Source organism: Babylonia areolata, chromosome 10, assembly GCF_041734735.1.
Source record: "Babylonia areolata isolate BAREFJ2019XMU chromosome 10, ASM4173473v1, whole genome shotgun sequence".
Taxonomy (NCBI): Eukaryota; Metazoa; Mollusca; class Gastropoda; order Neogastropoda; family Buccinidae; genus Babylonia; species Babylonia areolata.
The window spans coordinates 31,340,789-31,366,578 of NC_134885.1; the positions used below are offsets into that span (position 1 = coordinate 31,340,789).

At 37.0% G+C, this 25,790-nt stretch overlaps 1 protein-coding gene and 1 long non-coding RNA gene across 2 annotated transcripts in view; both read left to right on the forward strand.

The window, feature by feature from the left end:
* Nucleotides 1-25,790, forward strand: part of LOC143286941 (bifunctional peptidase and (3S)-lysyl hydroxylase Jmjd7-like) — a 153,997-nt gene that overhangs the window by 81,017 nt on the left and 47,190 nt on the right. The gene's annotated exons all lie outside the window — the stretch shown is intronic.
* LOC143286945 (uncharacterized) overlaps nucleotides 1-25,790 on the forward strand; it is a 380,932-nt gene that overhangs the window by 58,974 nt on the left and 296,168 nt on the right. The gene's annotated exons all lie outside the window — the stretch shown is intronic.

The window sequence follows — 25,790 nt, forward strand, 5'->3', positions numbered from 1 at the left end:
TAAATCAAGTCTCTGTATCGTTCACTGCAATATTATATTTGTTGTGCTTACACACACACTTTAATCAGTTAGAAGCATATTTGATTTCAGTTTAATTGTTCGTCAGTCTAAAGATTTCATCTGAAGATGAGCTTACGTCATTTTGCCCTTCTCGCCACACACTCACTCCTGGACTAATGTCACGGTACGCTATTGGTTGAGCTAGATTTTTTGTTTCTGCTCCACTGTATTTAATTAATATCTCTTTTGTCGGATCAGTAAACTACAAGTATTATATACTGGCAAAATTCCATCTTTAAAATCTATTCCATTTATGTTTGCCTACGTTAAACTGATTTAACGCAGTTTGTAATTTTCCACGATGAGCTCACTAAAACTTACCCTTTTCAGGTGACTTAAATTAAGATTATAAATTCATCGTACATAATCAGCACTTCATTTTATACTCATTAGAAAGTAGGTGTTGAACTGTTTCTTTTGCGACCTATCCGACGTAAATCAGTTCAGGAATCATTTAGAAATCTATCACTGAACACCTTGTAACTAACACACTGCTAAGCAAATTTAGGAGGATTGGGGACCTTTTGTTTCTCGGGCCACGCTTGCGTCAGTGCAGTCCGCTTAACTTGCATAAAGAGACAGAGTGGGTGATCAGTGGTCACTTTCTGTCTGGTCAGTCGCTGACTAGAGAGCCTGCTGTCTCTCTCTCTCTCTTGCCATGTTGCAAGCAGTGTGTGTGTGTGTGTGTGTGTGTGTGTGTGTGTGTGTGTGTTGTCCCAGAGGCTGAAATCTTGCTATGTATCACTGTAAGTACCCCATTTAGAATGTGCTGATAATTTGTAAATTGTATTCTTCGACACAATACTTGTGTTCATATGAGTATGTTCATATTGCTTTGTTCAGTTATTGCTTTGACATGTAGTCACAGCTCGGCTATGATTGATCTAGAAAATCGCCATGCCGTCATGTGCATGGAGCAGTGTTCCATTCAATTCTTCTTAATGTCACAGTCAATGATGTCTCTGGGCACTGATAGTTTGTTCCAGAATGTTCTTGTGGATGACCATTCTTTCTTATCTGCTGTCACTGATGAAGGTTAGGTTCCTTATCTGGCTTTGGCAGAGGAGATTTAAATGTTGAGCACAAGCTTAGCTATGTTGATATTTGGCTTTGATGAGACCGATAACTTGTGTAGGTTCATTTGCTACATGATGGTTAAGCCATGACAGATCTTCCAACCTTTGTGTGTTGTGCACTGCCAGTATTATATCAAAGCCACTGATTCTATCTTGTTTATTATCCATGTATTATTTCACATACTGATATCAGTAATGATGCTACAGTGTTTCACTGATTCTCATTACTCTAAGATGTGTGTAGCATTCTGTTGAGATTACAAGATAGCGTTGGATTAATATCAGTTACTGGTTAAAATCATCTGGTATGTATTTGTCTGTTAATTGTAATTTAGTTATAATGCCTTTCCTATATGGCTTACTCCAGTATAGTGCAACATGATAAACTGATGCATTTGAGTCACTTTGACACATTACAAGCTTTACCTAATCTATACTGTTGGTGTACTTTCACTAAATCAGCATAGCTTCAATCACTTTAACTGCACTATTCAAATGTATTAGAAATGTAATTTGATGTCAGTTGTTTGGTCTTCACACATATGTATTATCTCATCTTATGTTGTTGCTTATCCCAAACCGAGTGATAGTCTTTCCATGTAAGACGTTTACATGTGCTTTACTATTCATTTGTGTTGACATGTTGTGCTTAATGACATATTGTTTCATGTGTCTCATCAGTGCATTGTCCTCTCTCGTTATCTCTTCTTCTTCTTCTCCTCATCCTTGTTTTATCTTCTCTTCTTTTCATTTATTCTTATTTTCTCATAACTATTGTAAATAAAACAATAGAAAACCCTTTTATGACTGGCCTCAAAATGTTCCTGGCCTGTGCGTGGGAATTCTTGTCTATTCTTTCATACAGTAAATCATCATTAGTTAGTTCTTTTGTACCGTCCCCTTATATACCACTCTGGTACACAGCTACAAAAGTGGCGTCACTGACAGGATTTTGATCCTGGATAAATCAACGACAGGATAAAGATCCATCACAAAATAGATCCATAGTATCTCTTTCAACTCCAGAAGAGTGATACCCCCGAAAAACTGTCGTCGCTCTTGCAAGAAACATCCAACTGCTTCCTGGACATTCAAAACTGGATGACTCTAAATTAGTTACAATTGAATGCGGACAAAACTGAAGCAATGATCATAGGAACTAAACAAAAACTCTCTTCCATCACAACTGACACAATCAAACTTCGCAGTACATCCATCCCTCTTTCCAGTTCAGTCAGGAGCCTCGGTGTTGTCCTTGACAACACACTGTCCATGCAAACATTTATCAGACATGTCAATCCTACTACTGTTAATTGCGGCGCATCAGCTCCATCCGGAAATATCTGTCCATTGACGCAACATCTAGACTTGTCGTTTCTCTCATTCTCTCTCGCCTTGACTACTGTAACTCTCTATTGTCTGATTTGCCTGCTTCATCCATTCAGTCCCTTCAGCACATACAAAACTCTGCTGCTCGACTCGTCCTCAGAAAGAAAGATCTGAGCACATCACTCCTCTTTTGCAACATCTCCACTGGCTCCCTGTCTCACACAGAGTAAAGTACAAGATCAGCACTCTATGTTATAAATGCATTCACAAATCTGCCCTGTACCTTTACACTCCATCTCGCTCACTACAATCAGCTTCAGATCCACTCTGTTTACGCACACCCAGATTCAAACACTTGACTGTTGGCCACCGTTCTTTCCTTGTCTCTGGACCTTGCAATTGGAATGAACTTCCTCTTTCGCTTCGTAAAGTCTCCACACTCAGCTCTTTCAAGTGTGGCCTTAAAATCCACCTCTTCCCAAAATAGCCTCCCTTCCCTGCCTCTTCCTTGTCTTCAGTTTCTCCAGTTTTAGAGTTATGCATGCATGTGAATGACTGGTGCGAAAGCGTTTGATTTGTCTCTTCACAAGATTCAGCGCTATATTAACGCCATTATTATTATTATTATTATTATTATTTGACTGCAATTTTGTCAATTCTTTTCTGTTAGTGTACGGATGTGAGTACAAAAGGAGTTAAATTTCAGTATGTTTCATATGGTTCCCAGTATTCTGTAGCATCATCAACTGCTGATTTCAAGTTTCATCCTACAGCAGTAAACATATATATATATATATATATATATATATATATATACACGGTTCAGGTATGTTTTTAAACAAATGACCTCTAGTATTGTTGACTTCATTAAGAACATTTTGAATTTTGTTTTTTAATTTTACGAAATTCATCATCAAGTTTGTACAAGTTTTCTGATCCTTACACCACTTAAAAATGTGACTCTTTCTATAATTCAAGGACTGAGAGCATATATCACATATGGAATTTGTAAACAATCTATTCAATATGCGAAATTATAAGTATGTTGGTGTATTTGTGTGTGTGTGCGTGCGTGCGTGCGTGCGTGTGTGTGTGTAGTGCATATCATCGACGGAACAGTGCGACTTTGTGTTCCACTGCATCGACAAAAGTGACGAGACACAGTGTGGGCTACGAAAACAAGTAATCAGCACACAGGGAGTGTATCCTCCAGCCAGGGTGGACTTCGACGGTCAAGGCAGGTTTACACTGCAGCCCCTCACGGGTTCCTCCTCATGCCCCGCCACCCACTTCCAGTGTCCTGGGGATGGCTACTGCCTGCCTGTCTTTGTCCGCTGCAACGGCGTCTTCGACTGCCCGGGCCATGAAGATGAGGTTGGCTGTGACAGGTCTGTATGCCCTGGGTTCTACCGTTGCCGGAACTCGCGCGTCTGTGTTCATTTTGAACATGTGTGTGATGGTGTGCATCACTGCCCTTTTAGAGACGATGAGCTGTCGTGTTCTCTTCAATGTCCACGGCAGTGCACGTGTTACGGTATGTCCTTCTTTTGTTCTGATGTATTCTTTCCAGGCAGGTATCCACAACTACGATTCTTGGATGCAAGCGATAGCGGCATGACGACGGTAATGGTAAAAGATTGCACCGTGCTTGTCTACTTGAGTCTTAGACGTTGCAACATCAGTTCTATTAGTGACGTGACCATGCTGAATTTGCAGACCCTGGATCTGAGGGACAACATGCTCAGTGACATCAGTGCCGGCAACTTGAGTAAGATGCTTAATTTACGACATCTTTACATCTCAGGTAATCCTCTGACTTCTATCTTTATTCAGGACATGTCCTCACAGCAAACTGTTCCCAGGCTTCGGAGCCTGGAAATGGCGGATATTTACATGCCGCATGCCAACTTTGATTCCTGGGGCGCCTTCTCCAGCTTGGTTCATTTGAATCTGAGCAACAATGGCATTGTTCGTTTGACGGGGGCTGGCTTTCAAAGTATGAAGAATCTGCGTGTTCTGGACTTGCGTGGCAATCCTGTCACCTATTTTTCACCGGACATATTTCAAGGGCTTGATTCCCTAAACACGCTTGAAGCAGATAACTACAAACTATGTTGTCCTGCTATGATGCCGCTCCGTTTAATCTCTGACTGCAAGGCTCCGCCTGATACGATCTCTTCCTGCCAAGATTTGTTGCGCTCAAACATCTACAGGGGATTCTTGTCCTTGGTTGCATTTCTTTCCCTATTAGGAAATTTTGCCAGTTTTGCTTTCAGAGTGTTTTCTAAGCGATCAAACTCCAAAAGCTTTAACATATTTGTGGCCAATCTGGCCCTGGCGGATTTCCTGATGGGTATCTATCTGGGTATCATAGGTCTGGCTGACTTAATCTACAGGGGTAACTATCTGTGGAATGATGTTACGTGGAGAAGTAGCATTGCTTGTAAAGTTTCCGGATTCTTGTCACTTCTTTCCAGTGAAGTATCTGCCGTTACCATATGCTTGATCACTCTTGACCGCTTTCTTGTGTTGCACTTTCCATTCAGTGAAGTCCGTTTTGCAAAAGGCTCGGCTTTGTTTGCAGTAGTTTTGGTGTGGAGCATGGGAGTAGTCGTTGCTGTGATACCTCTGCTTCCCTGGACATCGCACTGGCAATTCTACAGCCGGACTAGCATCTGTATCCCACTCCCCATCACAAGAAATGATTTCCAAGGACATGATTATTCTTTCAGTATCCTTGTCGTCTTCAATTTCATTCTTTTTCTACTCATTGCAGCTGGGCAGTTTTGTATATACTGGTCTGTTAAAAAAAGTTCCATGCTTGATTCGAAATCAACTTCTAGCAAGGATATGACAATGGCCAGACGCCTGTTTACAGTAGCATTTTCGGATTTCGTATGCTGGTGTCCATTGGGCGTTCTTGGTTTTATGGCCCACACAGGTGAATCCATAACTGGGGAAATGATCGTTGCCACTGCCATTTTTGTTCTCCCAATCAATTCAGCGATCAATCCCTTCCTCTACACCATCAATGTGATGTTTGAAAATCGTCGCAAGAAAAGAGATGCGCGTATGAAGCAAATAATGATGGAACATGTCAGTAGATATGTAACTGAAACCACATTCACAAATCTCAGTGATGTACAGGCATTGCTGCTTTGTAAAAATCTACTGGCTAGAAAAAATATAACCAAAGCTGTTTTCCTTGATTTCCTGTTGGGTGAATCTCACTAAAATTTTAAAGCATGTCTTGAAGAAACAAATAATGTCGATGAAGAGTCTGATGTAGTTCCTCTTGAATGATGAAGTTTTGTTTCCAATCTGACATTTTCGTAAATTAGAAAAAGGGGGGTAACACTGCAGCAATAAAAAAAACTCTCCATTGCTAACACTTCATTCAGTGAAAAATGGAACACAATTTTATCACACCATCATGTTTGACAATGGACCAGATGCTAAATGTTGGAGGAAGTTGGAAGACAAAAATATACAATAAATCAAGTGGAAAGAATGTTTCCTGAAAATAAAATAGATTAAAGATGTCTTCAGTTGAGAATAATCCATAAAGTTCTGAAAACGAATGTTTAGAAATGGGAATGATAACAGTTCATGATAACTCTAATTTTTATAACGCTGAAAAAGACAGTATGGAACACATGTTTTGGGAACGTCATGTCACGACTTTTTCTAAACATACCCAGACTATATTAAATGAAACTTCTGAATTAACATCAAGTCTGAGATTATCTGAAAACTTATTTTGTTTATTCGTGATAGAAATGTCAAAATTGATATGGTACTTGATTTTACCATTCTAGTGGCTAAATCATACATTTATAAGTGTAAATGGGGTAATAACTAGTTTGATTTGTTACATTTAAAACACTATCAATATATATATACATACATACATATATATATATATATATATATGAGAGAAAGCGTATGACACTGCTAAATTTCATATTAACTGATAATTTCTCTTTCAGCTGGTATTATTTCCATAAAATAAAATAAAATACTAAAGTGATGATGATAATGATAACAAAAGATAAAGTAAAGTGAAAATCTGCTCATAGAAATCTCACTAAATATGTATATTTACTTTGAGTTGAACATGATATTAGCTCTGTACAATTATCTGGCATGTGGAAGCCGATTATAATAAATAATTTGAACACTATCACCAGCATTTATCTGGAAATGACTTGAATGAGCTCTTTTTCTTTTTCTTCCTGTTAGAAAAATCTACTTTTCATGGTTTTTGTGTGCGCGTATCTATGTGTGTTTTTGTTGTTGTTTTTCTTTGTTCTTTGTGTCATGAAAAAATGTCATTAAAGAAGCTTTTTCTTAATGGGCGAAAAGAATGGAGGTGCATAATGACAGGCCATGGACTTGTGTATTCGTATTCACATGCAATATCCCTCGTCCTTGCCATTTGTACCGCCAGAGAAACAAGCGGTGTGGTTTTCTCCTTGGGCAGTTCCTAAATGCACACAAAACGTGAGGGTATCTTTGTTGTTGTTGTTGTTGTTGTTGTTGTTTTCAGTTACCGCTTTAAAACACATGATTAACTTCATCCTTGGGTAATTTACAATCACACAAATTATCAGTTTCGCTTTTGAATCGCTCACAATTACACACATGATTTGAGTTTTTATTTTAGCAGATCTATCCATTGCACTCAAAAGTGTACATATATATATGTATGTATGTATGTATGTATATATATATATATATATATATATATATATGAAAAACCACCGAGGCAACCATGTGTTTGTTCCGTATTGCCCGTGTGTTCTGTGTGGCTTGTTCAGGATTAAAGAGGCTATGCCAGTCTTGAATGAAAGCTAATTTGTGTTTGCACATTTCTTCTGTCATTGCTGCTGTGTGCACATGTCAAATGATCGGTATAAGAGCAAGCCCGACGCTTCCTTTTTCGGGGAAGTGTGTGGGTTTGTTCCAATGTACCTTTTTATTTATCTGTGTTCTAGCTGAATTGGTAGCGTAAGCAGCATTGGCTTGAAGTTATGTACCTTGTGTGTGGAGAGAGTTACCACTCTTACTATTTGCATATATTATTTATATGTGTTTTACTCTTTTGACAAAATGTCCAGTAACTGACCGCTTCTCACTTTCTTTGACACTTAATGAACCCTCAGAAAATATGTTTTCGCTTTTGGAAATTTGCAGTTCTGTGCAAAGTATCAGTTTCTCTACTGTAATTTACAATCATATAAAAGGTATCAAATCCTTCAAAATAACAGTTAGTAAACACACATCAAAGATAATCTTTTCTTTTCTGTGCAACTGCGAAACACACATGTTATCTGGACTGACGTATATATAAATACACACATGATGTCAGTTTAAATAACGCATGAGATGCTTCATGTATGCAATCAGAACCCTCCCCCCGCCCACCCATTCCTACAATCCTCCTCCCCTCTCTCTCACACACACACACACACACACACATATATACACACTGACAAAACCAACTTATCATTCAACGGAAAGCTTCACAATGTGTGGGAAGTCGCCCCTATTTTTATTTAAACATATTTTCTTCATCATCGGAGTTGGTTTAGTGTCTTTTGCCAATGAAAACCTAAGAGAAAAATGAGAGAGAGAAAAAAAAAGAAACGAGAAATGGGAGTAACGACAACGTCGATCATGATACAGTGGCGTTAGCGAAGACATCAACAATAGACGGTGAAGGTGATGGCACAGTACTGGTTTTAAAAAAAGTGTGATTGTATGTGAGTGAGTGTGTGTGTGTGTTTCCTTATTCGTGTTTACTTGGCTGGTTGATTTTGTCTTCTTTCACTGTTTTTTCTCTTTAAAAAAAAAAATTATTAATTCTTTTTTAATAAATAAAATTATTTTCATGTACTAAGTGTCTTCTGTGAAACTGAGAATCTATTTTCAGTGCAGTCTTACATTCAGAAGGATGCTGACACAAACAGATGAACAAGTGAGCAAGCATGAAACGAAGAACATTCTAAATAAATGTGACAGAAAAGGTTGCATCACAACAAACATCAAAACTATTTGGTCCAGTAATCACGCTCCCTACGTGAGGGTAAAACAATGTGTAATACCTTCTGTTGTTGTTGTTGAATTTGAGGTCGATGCATTGCAGCGATCCATCTTATGTGAAAAACAAATGAATACTTGTGTGTAAGTATCATTACTGTTCATGTCTTCGCTAACGCCACTGTCATTATCATGATCGTCGTTGTCGTCGCCCCCCTTTTTTTGACTCACTTGTGTAAACAAAGTGAGTCTATGTTTTAACCCGGTGTTCGGTTGTCTGTGTGTGTGTGTGTGTGTGTGTCCGTGGTAAACTTTAACATTGACATTTTCTCTGCAAATACTTTGTCAGTTGACACCAAAATTAGACATAAAAATAGGAAAAATTCAGTTCTTTCCAGTCATCTTGTTTAAAACTGCTAAATTTCATATTAACTGATAATTTCTCTTTCAGCTGGTATTATTTCCATAAAATAAAATAAAATACTAAAGTGATGATGATAATGATAACAAAAGATAAAGTAAAGTGAAAATCTGCTCATAGAAATCTCACTAAATATGTATATTTACTTTGAGTTGAACATGATATTAGCTCTGTACAATTATCTGGCATGTGGAAGCCGATTATAATAAATAATTTGAACACTATCACCAGCATTTATCTGGAAATGACTTGAATGAGCTCTTTTTCTTTTTCTTCCTGTTAGAAAAATCTACTTTTCATGGTTTTTGTGTGCGCGTATCTATGTGTGTTTTTGTTGTTGTTTTTCTTTGTTCTTTGTGTCATGAAAAAATGTCATTAAAGAAGCTTTTTCTTAATGGGCGAAAAGAATGGAGGTGCATAATGACAGGCCATGGACTTGTGTATTCGTATTCACATGCAATATCCCTCGTCCTTGCCATTTGTACCGCCAGAGAAACAAGCGGTGTGGTTTTCTCCTTGGGCAGTTCCTAAATGCACACAAAACGTGAGGGTATCTTTGTTGTTGTTGTTGTTGTTTTCAGTTACCGCTTTAAAACACATGATTAATTTCATCCTTGGGTAATTTACAATCACACAAATTATCAGTTTCGCTTTTGAATCGCTCACAATTACACACATGATTTGAGTTTTTATTTTAGCAGATCTATCCATTGCACTCAAAAGTGTACATATATATATGTATGTATATGTATATATATATATATATATATATATATATATATATATATATATATATATATGAAAAACCACCGAGGCAACCATGTGTTTGTTCCGTATTGCCCGTGTGTTCTGTGTGGCTTGTTCAGGATAAGAGGCTATGCCAGTCTTGAATGAAAGCTAATTTGTGTTTGCACATTTCTTCTGTCATTGCTGCTGTGTGCACATGTCAAATGATCGGTATAAGAGCAAGCCCGACGCTTCCTTTTTCGGGGAAGTGTGTGGGTTTGTTTCAATGTACCTTTTTATTTATCTGTGTTCTAGCTGAATTGGTAGCGTAAGCAGCATTGGCTTGAAGTTATGTACCTTGTGTGTGGAGAGAGTTACCACTCTTTACTATTTGCATATATTATTTTATATGTGTTTTACTCTTTTGACAAAATGTCCAGTAACTGACCGCTTCTCACTTTCTTTGACACTTAATGAACCCTCAGAAAATATGTTTTCGCTTTTGGAAATTTGCAGTTCTGTGCAAAGTATCAGTTTCTCTACTGTAATTTACAATCATATAAAAGGTATCAAATCCTTCAAAATAACAGTTAGCAAATACACATCAAAAATAATCTTTTCTTCTCTGTGCAACTGCGAAACACACATGTTATCTGGACTGACGTACATATAAATACACACATGATGTCAGTTACCCCCGTCGACTGTTTAAATAACGCATGAGATGTTTCATGTATGCAATCAGAGCCCTCCCCCTGCCCATCCAATCCTCCAATCCTCCTCCCCTCACACACACACACACACACTGACAAAACCAACTTATCATTCAACGGAAAGCTTCACAATGTGTGAGAAATCGTGGGAAGTCGCCCCTATTTTTATTTAAACATATTTTCTTTATCATCGGAGTTGGTTTATTGTCTTTTGCCAATGAAAACCTAAGAGAAAAATGAGAAAGAAAAAGAAACGAGAAATGGAGGTAACGATAACGTCGATCATGATACAGTGGCGTTAGCGAAGACATCAAAAAGTAAAGGTGATGGCACAGTACTGGTTTAAAAAAAAGTGTGATTGTATTTGAGTGAGTGTGTGTGTGTCGTGTTTACTTGGCTGGTTGATTTTGTCTTCTTTCACTGTTGTGTTTTGTTTTTTTGTTTTGTTTTTTAATAAATTATTTTCATGTACTAAGTGTCTTCTGTGAAACTGAGAATCTATTTTCAGTGCAGTCTTACATTCAGAAGGATGCTGACACAAACAGATGAACAAGTGAGCAAGCATGAAACGAAGAACATTCTAAATAAATGTGACAGAAAAGGCTGCATCACAACAAACATCAAAACTATTTGGTCCAGTAATCACGCTCCCTACGTGAGGGTAAAACAATGTGTGATACCTTCTGTTGTTGTTGCTATCACATCTATGTAGAAAGTTGAATTATTTTGATGTTATTCCCAACATCCAGGAAAGATTCGGTTCAAGCTGGATATGTTCTTGTTTCCATAACCCACCGAATCTTTGACGTGCGTATCTGATCTTCTGCTTGCGTATACACGCGAAGGGGGTTCAGGCGCAAGCAGGTCTGCACATAAGTTATTTTGACCTGGGAGATCGGAAAAAATCTCCACCCCGGCTTTACCCACCAGGCGCGGTTACCGAGATTCGAACCCGGGACCCTCAAATTGAAAGTCCAACGTTTTAACCACTCGGCCATTGTGCCCGTCAGTTTGCTGTTGATTTCCGATGTTGAATTTGAGGTCGATGCATTGCAGCGATCCATCTTATGTGAAAAACAAATGAATACTTGTGTGTCAGTATCATTACTGTTCATGTCTTCGCTAACGCCACTGTCATTATCATGATCGTCGTTGTCGTCGCCCCCCTTTTTTGACTCACTTGTGTAAACAAAGTGAGTCTATGTTTTAACCCGGTGTTCGGTTGTCTGTGTGTGTGTGTGTGTGTGTGTGTGTGTGTGTGTGTCCGTGGTAAACTTTAACATTGACATTTTCTCTGCAAATACTTTGTCAGTTGACACCAAATTAGGCATAAAAATAGGAAAAATTCAGTTCTTTCCAGTCATCTTGTTTAAAACAATATTGCACCTCTGGGATGGGCACAAAAAAATAAAAAATGAAGCCTAATTATATGCAAACTGCATTTACTGTTATATTTATATTTTTTGTATTCTCTAAACGTGGCACTTTGATCTGATATTCTAACCCCACAACAAGAGCAGTCATTATTATCATTTTTTGTTCAAACAGGAACTTCTTTTGCTAAGCATGGAAGTTTTATTTATTTATGCAAACGTTTTGGTGCCGATAGTAAAAAAAAAAAGGGAAATTACACTGTAATTAATGCTAGGGGACTTAATTCGAATCTGGTTGGGACTTTTTTTCTTCTTTTTAACGCGAAGCTTTATCATAAAAAATACAGAACACATTTTAACGATTAGATTTTTTTTTTTAATTGTATCACAAGTGAGTTTTGAAGGCCTTGCCTCTCTTGTCTCTTTTCTTTTTCTCAGGATCAGGATCTGTTCGTCGCAGAGGCCAATATGGCCATCGTCACAACGCAACTTGGGAGAGTTCATGAAAAAAACCCACAAAAAAACAACAACAAAAAAACAACAACCAAACACCCCCTCCAAATAACAATAAAATAAACAAACTGTTACTGCTATTGCTAGGAAATAGTAGCTAGCAGTGACGATCGCCTTGAATGCTGTGGTCGTCCCTGCGCTCACAACACCTTCCTCCAGCTGTTTCCATTCCGCTATTGTTTTTACAAAGAATGAGTTCTTTAGCAGGTTTGTCCTGCAGAATGGAATGACATAGCCCTTGCTGTTGTTGAAAGTTCTTCTTTATATATATTGTTGATATCATGGTCTTTATAAGATGTAGACTTGGATCTTCTGCTGGTCTTGCTTGCGGGTGTCAAGAACTTTCCTAGTAGTAAGGCTGGTATTTGATTGTCTCTCTCCCATTTTACTCTTAGATTTGCAAGGAAATTTTTTTAATCTTTTATTTTATTTTTTTTTTTATATAGATGTAAGGGTTTCTCACACGAAATCGTGGGGGCGCCCCCCGCCCCCTCCCCCCCGATTTCTCGTAATTGAGAGAAAACGTGGGAGGGGAACGACCACGGTTTCTCGCAATCCCACGATTTCTCTCAAAGTGAGAGAAATCGTGGGATTGCGAGAAATCGTGGGCTTACATACCCTCCCATTCCCATCAAATTGTGTCTGCAGACTGGCTTCTCTTAAACATGTTATCACAATGAGTATTTCATTCTTAATTAAGAAAGAGTTCATGCCAACGGTTGATCTTCAGATATACGAGTACGTTTTATTTGATATTCAGAAACCAACACGTTTGACACTGTCTTACATCTCTACGCAAGCGCTAACCTGGAGAAGACAATGAAGATGATCAAACATTCACATACAACTGTGAGTACAGTTAATAGAAAATGCATTTCAATGAACAGAGTAAATAATAATATAAATATAATTTGGTATCCCAGACTAATAAGACAGTCTAAAGCAGTTGAACAGGTGCAAAAGAGAGCAACTAAAATGACACCAGAGTTAAGAGATTTGGACTACCAAAACCGTTTGAGACAACTAAATAATTCAACAAAAACAGCTAAAACTATTGACCAGTTCAAGTATCTTCTAGACAATGACTCTAAATCATTACTAAAACCATTCGATTTTGATGAATGAACATTTAAAAAATTTCATACGCATGTACGCAACACTAAACTATTTCTATATTAAGAAAAGCCAAAAAGGCTTAAAAAAAAAAAAGAAAAAAAAAGTCCCAAATTCTGTACCTGTACGTGTAAAGGTGATGGTCGTTTCACTCCATTTTAATTTTCCTCAATGCAGTTAAGACAGGACTTGTGTCATAGATGTGGTTTATGGCATTCCTTCATGTGTGATTTGTTGTAGTTTGTCGTAGATGTTCAAGATATTGTCTGGTATACAATGTATAGGAAGATGTATTATTTTGTACAACAGTTGAGTTGTCATTATCTGTAAGACTGAAGGCCATGTATTCTTTGGATTATTGGTAGTGGTGTTGTTTCGTCAAAATCATTACATGGATGTACTTTGTTTGCATCATTTTAGATTCTGGTGGTGGACACATACTGTTTGGATTTTCACGTTAGAGATGCCATTTTGTGTGAAATACATGGAAGATGTCTGTTTTGTTGCAGATACTGAATATTGTCATTAGCATACTTATAAAAAAAAAAGCAGCGATACCATATTCTCTGAATATATATTCTATGATATATATATATATATATATATATATATTGTATAAGCTAAAATTCTTTAGTGTCACATGGTGTAAAATAATTGGACTTATTTTCCTTGGATTGTTGAAGATGTGAGTGTTCTCAGTCGATTTCAAACATGTTGATGTTGATAGTTTATCTTTAGGTCATTCGAGACGGATGTAATTGATATCTGGTACATAGGATACACGGTGCATTGATAAAATGTATGTCTTGCTGTTGCAGATACAGGTAACTTCGTTTGATACAAAATGCACGGGAATAGATCTTTGTGTGACAGTTGATAGTGACATTGATATAATTGAGAAGAAATCTAGCCAGCATTTGTCACATACAGACTTAGATTATGGCAGTGTGCTTTTGTATTGTACACTCTTTGGATTGTTCGGAAGTAGACCTGGATGAATTCATTTTGAAAAACAACCTTTCAGTTTTTTTTTAAATTGTGTGTAGATGTGAGTTGTGTCATTTCAGTACTAAATATAGTGTCATGTCATTCGGTGTCAAATAAATCAGTATACCTTGGTTTCTTGTACACGAGTGTCATTGTTTGTTATTTCTTCTATTTTTGTTTTCTTTTCTTTTTGGGGGGTTGCGCGAAGGGGTGGGGGTGGGGGGACATAATCTTTCCAGATATGTTTCTTTCACTTTTAGATGTTTGTCATGCAGTTTGGTGTAAAATGGAGAGACACTGATTTTGTGTTTTCGATTGCTGTCAATATCTGCTGAAACTGAACTGAAAAGTGCCCCCCCTGACAATCAAGGCTGATCGGGACTGGCAATGGCATTTGTCATGGGCAAGTTGGCCACAGTGAATTTTAGAGAATGACACAGAGACTTCATGCAAACATCAATCATGTCTTTATTAATCCAAGTTGAGTGAGTTAATTAACAACACAATCAGTCGATCATGCATGGCAAAATTCAAGTTTACAGACAAGAAAATCACGTTTCCAATGAATACTTTTTTAATTACACATACTTACCAAAGTGAATTTTAGAGAATGACACAGAGACTTCATGCAAACATCAATCATGTCTTTATTAATCCAAGCTGAGTGAGTTAATTAACAACACAATCAGTCGATCATGCATGGCAAAGTTCAAGTTTACAGACAAGAAAATCACGTTTCCAATGAATACTTTTTTGATTGTGGTGGTCAATAAGAAAAGCTCTCTTAAACTGTTACAGAAAATCAACATTTTACTTACAGTTTTATTTGCTTGGGAAATTAAAAGTCTGACCTTGTATCAAAAACCACAGCTCTGTTACATAAATCACCCCATGAGACATTCAATGAAGCCTTGAAGCACATTTCAATCAGCCGAAATCTGGAACACAAGTAAAGTCATATTCACAATAACAGCCTAGGACATGCCTCTGACATTGACCTTTCAACCAATGTATTTTGCCCGAGGATTAAAGAAGAAAACAAAAAGCAAAAGCCTAAACACAATACTATCACACAAAAATATGTATAACAAAAGCCATATAAAAACAAAAAATGGAACCTTACATTATTACACATCACTAAGCGCAAGACAACAACAAAAAACAACCACCAAAAAACATAAGAATGACCAATTATCAAATCCAGAAATGAAAAAAAAAAAAAACCCCAACATTTCAGGCTTTCTAGAATTAAAGAAAAAAAAAAAAGGCGAATGGATCAGCAAGGCAGACAATGAGAAAGTAAGTGACGGCAGACCGAGAAGGGCAAAGCCAGAAAAAAAACGAGTCAAAAAAAATGAGGAAATTTCTAGCGTACATTTTTCAGGATGATGGTGATGCTATCTTTAACTGAAAGAGCCACTCCCCAGCATCCCCACGAGGGGAAGTGGAGCGGGGGGGGGGGGGGGGGGGGGGGGGAATTTCAAAGTAAAAAATAATTCAGTAACTTACGGTTAGACCCAGGATATTCCTGTTTGCTTCACCGAGAGTGACAGAGACAGTTCCCAGAATTTTACGACAGTCACTGGATAGCATTTGACATTGTTGGTTATATACAGTCCCGCTGATCGCACAGGGCCACAACAGGGCCACCCAACTAAACAAAATATAGCCATCTATGTTGAACACAAGACTCTCACATCTAACAGTAATAAATAAATAAATGAAAATAAAAATTGAAAAATAAATAATTTAAAAAACCTACAAAAACAACACACTGCAGTTCGTAACATATCATCCAAACCATTCAGCTCCTTAAGGCAAATACATACAAGACTTAAACAAGGTTGTGATCAGGTCGTCAGTCCTGCTTAATCTATAATAATAATGAGGGGTGTGGAGGGTGGAATCCAATTCAAAGCCACATAAAATTACATAAAAAGGACATTTTAGGCAATCAACACAAAAGAACGGACAGCTAGTGCTATTATCATTAACTAATCCCCAAAAGCAAAACAGCACAGGCACTACATCATAGACTGTGCATTAGACAAAGAAAAAGTGTCAAAGTTTGCTGGCAAAAAAATTATATTAAAAAAAAGATTAAAAAAAATAAAACGAAAAAGGAATGGACTGAGATATCAGAAAAAGCAAATAATACTGAAGGAAGAAAATGCAGAAACAAAGAGAGCAATAGAACAGAGGAAACTTTCAGAAGGCAGGGATACTTTTATACTGAATAAACCCCTGGCATCTCCATAAGGGTATAGGCGAGCAAGTTCGATGAAGAACAAGCTCAGTTTAAGCACAAGTTTTAACTCTTTCATCGCCGAGTTTCTGTGTGAAAACTCTTCCCAGCACCAAATATTTTAGACTCAATGCACTCAGTCACACGATTCGATTCATGTCAAGACAACATCATAGACTTCTTCACTTTAAACTCGGCCAAGTGGGGAAGGTCTGTCAATTTCCCATAGCGCGGGATAGCTGCCTGCAGCTGTCAACCTTTGTTATAACGTGAAAAACAATCCTTTTAATTAACATGGCCCCTCGATGTCAACAAAAGTCGTCTTTGGCGTGAACTGTCTGGTCGACTCAAGTTGCCTTTGGAGGTGAAAGAGTAAAGATCAGCTCCAGATGGGAAGAACATAATACTGCACTAGTAATTCCAAACAGTTTCACTCATTTAGAGCAGTCAGTAACTTGAAATAAGATTTTTTTGGTTTCCGTAAAATAATGATCAAGAATCAACACAAATCCATGATGGTCAGAAGTTGATTTGGTTTGACTCTATTATGACTTTGACCTCTGACCTTGAATATCAAAATGTTGATTTGGTTTGACTCTATTATGACTTTGACCTCTGACCTTGAATATCAAAATGTTTTCATAAACAAACAGGTGGAGAGGTCTCCACCCCATTGCCATTTTTTGGTTCCACTTTAGAAGAAAGTTTCCACACTCGGAATCAGAACTCTGAACTTACTTCCATATTTTCAGTGGTTTCACACACCACCTTCCTCAGCAAAAAAAAAAAAAAAAAAGCATCAATGATAAGACAACAAACAAGAAAGGATAGAGAGGAATAAAGGTTAAAGGTCCTATGGCCTTTTTACAGCCATTGAGGCAGTGAATATTCATACCCACTGTGTCTGATACGGTTCGTCACAGGAAAACACGGCCCAATTCTCTCCTTCCATTGTCTTAACCTTCCCCAGCAAGTCAAGATACTCGTTCACACCTGAGTGGAGTCAGGAAATTTTGGGAGTTAAGTGCCGAGGACACAACACCAGACCGAAACTCTGGGCATTGAAGGATCGAACCCTGGCCACTGGATCAGAAGTCCAATGCCTCATCCATTGTGCTACAGTGCCTCCTTACAGGGGAATAGACAGTACTGGGCAAAAAACAACAACGGCAATGTGCAACAAAAAAAAAACAACAAAAAAACAACCCTCTAAAAGCACTGATCTGTTTCCTCACCTGCCCCTCCCAGCATTGATGCCACTAATGTGGTTCGATTGGAGAAAACAGTAATTAACGGTGTTAAAACAGGCTGCCTCAATGCATGTTTTTTCCAGTGCTTACATCGTTAGGGAGACATTCAGTGCATCACACATGCGCGCACGCACGCACGCGTTTGCGCGCGCACACACTGACACACAATCCCAAACACATACACAAAGACACACACTCATATGCACACATATGCAAGCAAGCCTTCGTTCATTCAACATAACTTGATGTTTAGACATAATAATAATGTCCAGTAATCAAATAGTATGCATGTGCTTACAAACAGAGACTGAGAGTGACACAAACTCAAGTTTAAGGTTGAAAGTATAAAACCTAATAATAATAATAATACTAATTTAAAAAAAACCCAACAAAAATAATAATAATAGTGTACATTTGTACAGCGTCCTTTCTCTCTAAGAGCTAAGAGCGCTTTACATGAAAGAAAAAGTCACAAATTACATGAATCACTCATTCACTTTTTTTTTTCTTTTTTTTTGACTGACTATAATAAGTATATCAGCGATTCCAACTTGCCACGTGAAAAGAGGAACACAGAATAAACTGGTGCTAAAGTAGATGCTGCACAGTTCTGAAAGGGTTACACAGGAATGTGCACCATCATGAATGATGTGGTTGTTTATACAATGATAATACAAAGCTATAGCAAATCGTCTTAATAAAACAATCAATGAGAAATTCAGTCTGCTGTTTCTAAAAATATGGAACATGTCCCACTTGTTTTCAAAATATTCTGAACATCAAACACGTGACATATTGATCTTTATGTTTGCATTCCAGCGGAACGCAAAGGGCTGTATCTATCGGGACTACCCCCCACCCCCACCCCCCTCCCAAAAAAAAAAAAAAAAAATTTTCACCACATCAGAAATGTTCAAAACTGTGAAAAAAAGAACAAACAAAAACAAAAAAAAACCCTCAACAATCATCAATCTGAGAATTGACAATATTGACACGATAACATCCTTTGAACCATCAACGAAGAAAAGAACAATGTTTTACTTCCTTTTGCTCCATTCTTGAGTGAATGGAGAAACAATATTAACATGGAGCAAACAATCAACATTTCAAATCAACCAATCTGAAGTCAACAAAACAACAACTGCACGTTAATGCATCAAAACCGTTGATAGTGATATAATCTGAGTACTCATTTATGTCGCATGATGGGCTGTCACACTACCTATAACAGGAAGATGACTGAATTATTTTGCTCAATTTGGCACACTTAGATAAGTTTAGCAGGCATTCACAGGAAGAGGACTGACTGTTTTACATATTGCAAAGACTGTAAATAGAATGCACATTAAGACATGGTTCAGGAATAAACTGATGATGATGTCTGGTTGCAAGTTACTAGTGTGTGTGTGTGTGTGTGTGTGTGTGTGTGTGTGTCTGTGTGTGTAACTGAGCTGGTGCATATCTGCATATGCACACACACACAACCACACACACACACACACACACACACAACCACACACACACCACACACACACACAAACTCAATGTTCTGTACACTTCCGTGATACATTATTTTGTTTATCATTAGAAGCTTTAGTATCATAAAACATAAAGGACAGAAAAGGTGAAAGGAAAAATAAAAAAATAAATGGACTAGTCTACCCAACACAATGTAACAATTGCTGTTCACTTTGACAAAAGCAAACCAGAGATGATATTTATCACAGACGACATTTTATTTCTCTATATGTTTATCACATGAACAGGAAGCACATGTCCATAATGTACTTCATATTAACATATACCACTGAGATCCCCATATTGTACTTCGTACATGTATTAACATATGTCGTTATGATCCCTTTTTTTTTCCATATAAAATTCTGCTTATCCACTCTTCTCAAAATTAATGAGTAAATGAGATCCTGAATATCATTCTTCACTTGAACATCTTCAGATCCGCTCTTCCCAAATGAGTGAATAAGATCATGAACATTATCATTCATTTGAACTTCTGCACATCCACTCTTCCAAAATGAGTGAATGAGATCCTGAATACTATTCTTTATATGAACGTCTACTTATCCACTTTTCCGAATGAGTGAATGAATATTATATCATTGTATTATTATTCTTTGTAACAACTTCTTACATTTCACTCTTCCTAAATGATTGAATGAAATTTCCTTAGAGTTAATGCTTTCCTTCATATCATGAACACTTAGCAATTCATTCTTTCCATGTGAATGAAATCTTAATGTCTAAAAATCGTATGTTACGATTCACTCTTTCCAGATAAGTGAACATGATCCTAAATTACACAACACTTCAATTTGTAACAACACCGCCACCCCCACACCCCCACCACCACCCCAACCATCAATCCAGTTTATTCATCCATTATTTCCAGAAGACAGAATGAGATCCGTCATTCTATATTCCAAACAAACAGCTTCCAATTCACTCTTCCCAGCTGAAGAGTGAGTTAATAAATATTGTGTACATTTTACAATTTGCTCTTCCAACATAAATGAATATGAGATCAGTCCCCATCTTCTTCTGAACGCAACATACCTGTGCAAACCCCAACCCAACCACAATAAAACCACACGCACGTAAAAGAAAACAAAAGCATACCGCTACATACACACCATTCCTGGCTACAGTACACAGACTCTTATTCAATTTACAAGTCTGTAAAATCTGAAAATCCTCACATTCTGATTACACCCAATCCATCCTATTTTTACACAGTTTCCAAAAATCATTTACTTTTTCTCTTCCTTTTAAATTTGTTACACTGAAACAGGTGCATGGCATGCAAAGATACAAACTTTTCAGATAATACTGTTTGAAATGTTGTCCATCACGGGGGAAAAAAACAAACCATCCAAGCCATTTTTTCTGCCAATAATCACTGGGACCGAAAATTCATAGTTTGCAATGCAGTTCGTTCAGCCGACCACTGAAGCCACAAAAGCCAAGAGCACATCATGAAGCAAATCAAACACGAGAGATAAAAACAGACACAGATTCATTATAGACAACATAATATGTACATTTGATCAAATGAGGCAAATACCGAAAACCATGAAACTCATGCCAGGGCAAATGACATTGGTATGTCCAGTTGGAAGTACCAACCTTTCAGCTTTTGATTTATAACTCCCAGACTTGAAAAGAAAAAGGTTCAAACAATCAACAACAAAAAAAGAAAAAAAGAAAAAAAGAAAATGCCAGAACTGCAAAAATGGCAACTTATTCGCACTTAGTATCAACAAGATTACCATCATTATGTCAGAGTAAAGCAGAAATCCAACAGACTTCCAAAGAAACAAAACGACAAAGCCACAATCCATTGATTTCCCACTCATTCTCTTATTTTCTTCCACTTGCTCTCTCTCTCCCTCTAGAGCTGAAGATTTTCCCCATGCATCATCAACTATGATGTGGCCCCAAACAGTGGAGAAAAAAAAAAAGAAAAAAAAAATTCCAAATCCAAAGTTTCGAAATACAAAATCTAACCATAAGACTCAGACTTCAAAATCCAATCAGAGATTCAAAATTCAAACAAACGCTACTCTCTTGCCCCATCAGGGCAGCTGAGTTATACAATAAGATTGTACACGGCTGAATAAAAGCTTTGTACACAGCTGACTGAACACTCCTGTCTGAATGATTCATACTCAAACAAGAATCAGAAAATAAAGCCGTGTAACTTAAGAAAACGAACCTTGGTTTAAACAAACAACTAATTCCCTTTCTTTATCATCAAAATAAAATTTTTAAAAGTTAAATTCCTCAAATTTTACAAATATATTAAATTAAGGTAATAATCAGAACTCCTGTAATGAGCACAACCATGAAAAAAAACACACAAAAAAACACCCAAACAACCTGCAATTCTGCATTGCGAGGCGCAAAATCCAAGCATAACCAGACCACCACAACTTACAGTATTTTTCATTCTAGTGCATTTCTGCGTAGAAAGCAATGCTTCAAAGTTACAATTAGTTTCAATTCCAAATCACTGAAACAAGTATCACAGAGAGCAAAGAGATGAGAAGTACCATCTGTAAAATTCATATGTTTGATGATCTGTCATGGAAAGAGTCAATGATGATTTTCAGCAAATTGGAAACTGATGTTGATCTGGTAATATATTTCATCGGTGAAGATCAGTACACTAGGGACATCCTTCATCTATGTCAAACAGCAACAACAACAAAAAAACCTGAATTTTGAAATTCGGGGCTAGATTGGGAAGTTGGAAGAACGGGCATCAGTCATTTAAACTATTTTTCGTGCTGTGTTATGTGTGGGCGTGTGCGTGCCCATGCATATGTGTGTGCATGCACACATGAGTGTGTGTGTGTGTGTGTGTATGGGTGTGTGTGTGCGTGTGTGCATGTGTGTGAGCGCGCATGCAAGAATACACATACCGATATAAGTGAAAATATGTTTATAGTTTTTTTTCATGTATTCTCCAATGCAATGTCAATTCACACATGAGACTTTTTTCTTTTTAGATGAATGACAGAAGATGTTGGAACAGAAAGAATGCCGTACCTGTATGTGAGCCTGTCTGCAAAAAGGTATCTTCCTCAGAGTCTGAATAGTGTTCTGAATTGCACACAACACAACCAAAGTGAGCACCATCACCATGCAAAACTACCGTCTTCAATGTACACAAATTAACCTTCTGAGCAAATACAAAGAAATGGAAATTTCAAAAAGATCAATTTTGGGACACTTCAAACAAATGAAACTAATAACCCTCATCCTTGATCTTATGTTAAAAAATAAAATTAGAAAGAAAGAAAGAAAAAAAAACCCCAGAAAGTCTCACACTAATAAATGGGTCTTTTTTTTTTTTTTTACCAGTGAGAGACAACAAGCAGTAATGTGTTTGACAATCGTGGGTACTCTGTCTATCCATGAAGCCAGGGAAGGAATACTGACTATATTGCCATTTTGTAAAATGGGTCTTTTTTTTTACCCCACAAATGTGATGTACGCTTTCAAAGTTAACATGACTCTCTTCACCGTCTGTGGCAGTCAAGCTGAAAGGGTAGGAAAAAAAGTTGTTGCGTAAAAATGGGCAAAGTTGCGCAGCAGATCATTTGAATCTTTGGAGATCATGGTAATAAACAGTGCAGCTGGTATACTCCAACACACACACACACACACACACATATATCTGTACACACACACACACACACACACACATGTATTTGTTTACAAACACTTACATACACACACACATGCACACAAACACACACATTGATCATTTAGTGAAATTAACCACTCAGGTTAAGTACAATTTGCGAAACGCAAATGTTTGCTTGCAACTTTTTTCGACATCATTAAAGCATATGACCAAGTGTGGCATTCACATCTAATGTTAAAACTGAAGACGACTGGATTATCGGGACATATATATATAACTTTATAAAAGACTTCTTAGAAAACAGAAAAATTCTGACTAAAATAGGGAATACGTATTCATCTACACGAACATTGCAGACAAGTATTCCTCAGGGTTCTGTAATTGCTCCAATATTGTTCAACATTCTAATGAATGATCTACCAAAAAAAACTAGCTGACGATATGAATGTGGATGAAAGTTACAATCAAAAAGAATACACCTGCCCCATATATGAATTACACAAAAAAGCTGTATCAAAATGAATAATGAGCGAGAATGGTCTGCAAATATACACCAAAAAAAACCAACACATTTGATGCTTTTTAATAATGGATCAAGTCTAGCAACATTGCCTTCCTTTAAAATTTATGATAACACCCTGGAATATAAAAAAGTAGTTAAATTCCTTGGAGTGCACTTTACATCAAAATTAACTTGGAATCATCGTATCGATGACATTTTAACAAAGGCCAGGAAAACATTAAACTTCTTGAAAATAGTATGCAAATAACCATGGAGCCAGGATATATTCACTCTACTACACCTTTGCACATCACTTGTTCGGTCAAAACTTATATATGCACAAGAAGTATACTTCAGTGTATCGAAATATTTATTGAAAACAATTCAAAGCAGAGACTGTAGTGCATATAAACTGGCACTTGCCTTACCAGTCCATGCTTCCAGTAAGAAAACGTACAGTGCAGCAGGAGTATTACCATTAGAGGATCAAAGGGAACTTGCGTGTAGTAAATTTGTCTTGAGAAGTTTAACTGATGAAAATGATTTGGAATCAGAAATAACTCTCAAATCCGACCACGATTTTCCAAAGAGAGCTAGATCTATAACCTCTCATGCCACACTGGGAACATACACACCAAATATTTTAACAAATTCCGGCATGAATAAAACCCCACATTTTGCTAAAAGGTCTGTGGTATCACCTACACCTGTATAGGAACTCCAAAGAGCGCAATTTGATATCAATCATACTGATCTGACCAAAGATGATAACATAAATTTACTTACATCGCATGTATGAATTCATTTGGTAGAGAAATACCTTAATCATCTAAAGATATTTACAGATGGCTCTGTTGTAAATAATAGAACTGGTGCTGTTTTTGTTATTCCAGACCTTAACTTTCAAAACTCATTTCATCTGGGAGAGAATAAGTCCATCTTCACAGCTGAACTCATAGCAATTCTAATGGCGTTAAATTTTATGATATCTTTTCCAAAAACTATATTTCAGATTCTATTTTGTGTTGATTCTAAATCAGTTCTTCACGCTAATGAACTTCTAAAAGAAACGGTTAGGTATGAGCTCATTATTGAAATCAAACATTTGATTCACAAAGAGGCTCTTACATAACCTTTAGCTGGATTCCTTCTCATTGCGGTTTTTACTATAATGAAAAAGCTGACATTTTTGCTAAAAAAGGAGCTAGAAGTTCCATGAAGGAGTTAGATTTAAATATTTTGCTTTCACTACAGGAATGTTGCACCATGGTAGAAAAGTCAAATGGTCAAAATTTCAGCTTGAAGAAAAACAAACCGGTAATTCGGAGTTACATAAGAATATACAGAAAATGTATGGTTTCATGGGAAAACATTACCAAAATGATTTTCATAACAGGCAAATCATTTCTCAAATCTGCAGATGTAAAATGGATTGTTTTAAGACCAAATATGTCTGTAATGTTTCTTACATCTGTGGTGCACACATAACAACCAACCATATACTAAAGTACAATATGTTAAAGTGTCACATCCCTGAACTGAAATCATCTCCAGTGTTGACAATCTTCGCAGTCCATTGCTAATGTATGACTTTTTGAACTCCTTGTTAAATAGTCCAGTTAGTTTGCTGTAATAGTTGTTAGTTTTTCATTTGAAAGATGTTATATTGTTATGCTTTTTTTTTTTTTTTTAAACAAAACTTAAATCAATCATTTTCAATATTTAACACACACACACACACACACACACGCACGCACGCACACACACTTTCACTTACTCGCATGCATACACAGTAATGAACACACACATTTGTCATTGCGTTGATGGCAATGAGTATCATGTAAACAGGGGATGATTGCAAAGTGATATATACATATATATATATATATATATATATATATATATATACATACATGTACTGGTTGCTTCTGAGGCTGCAGCCAAACAACCCATAAATTACACCATTCAATTTCTTATGAATTATCCAAAAATTCAACAGGAATCCATAACCAGAAACTCAAAGTATGTACAAGTTTTACACATTAGAAAGACTGACCCTCAGAGAAGCAGGCATTTACCCCTCTAAATAAAAATGTATATTCCAATTAACCAATGGAAAAAAAAACCCAAAACAAAACAATAAATGAAGAACAAGTTAAAAGATAAACAAAGAAGAAGTAAACCCCATCTTCTTACATGAAATCGACAAAGTGAGAGTCATCACCGATATATATTAAGTGTAAAAACTGCCACCAGAAATTGGAGGCGGG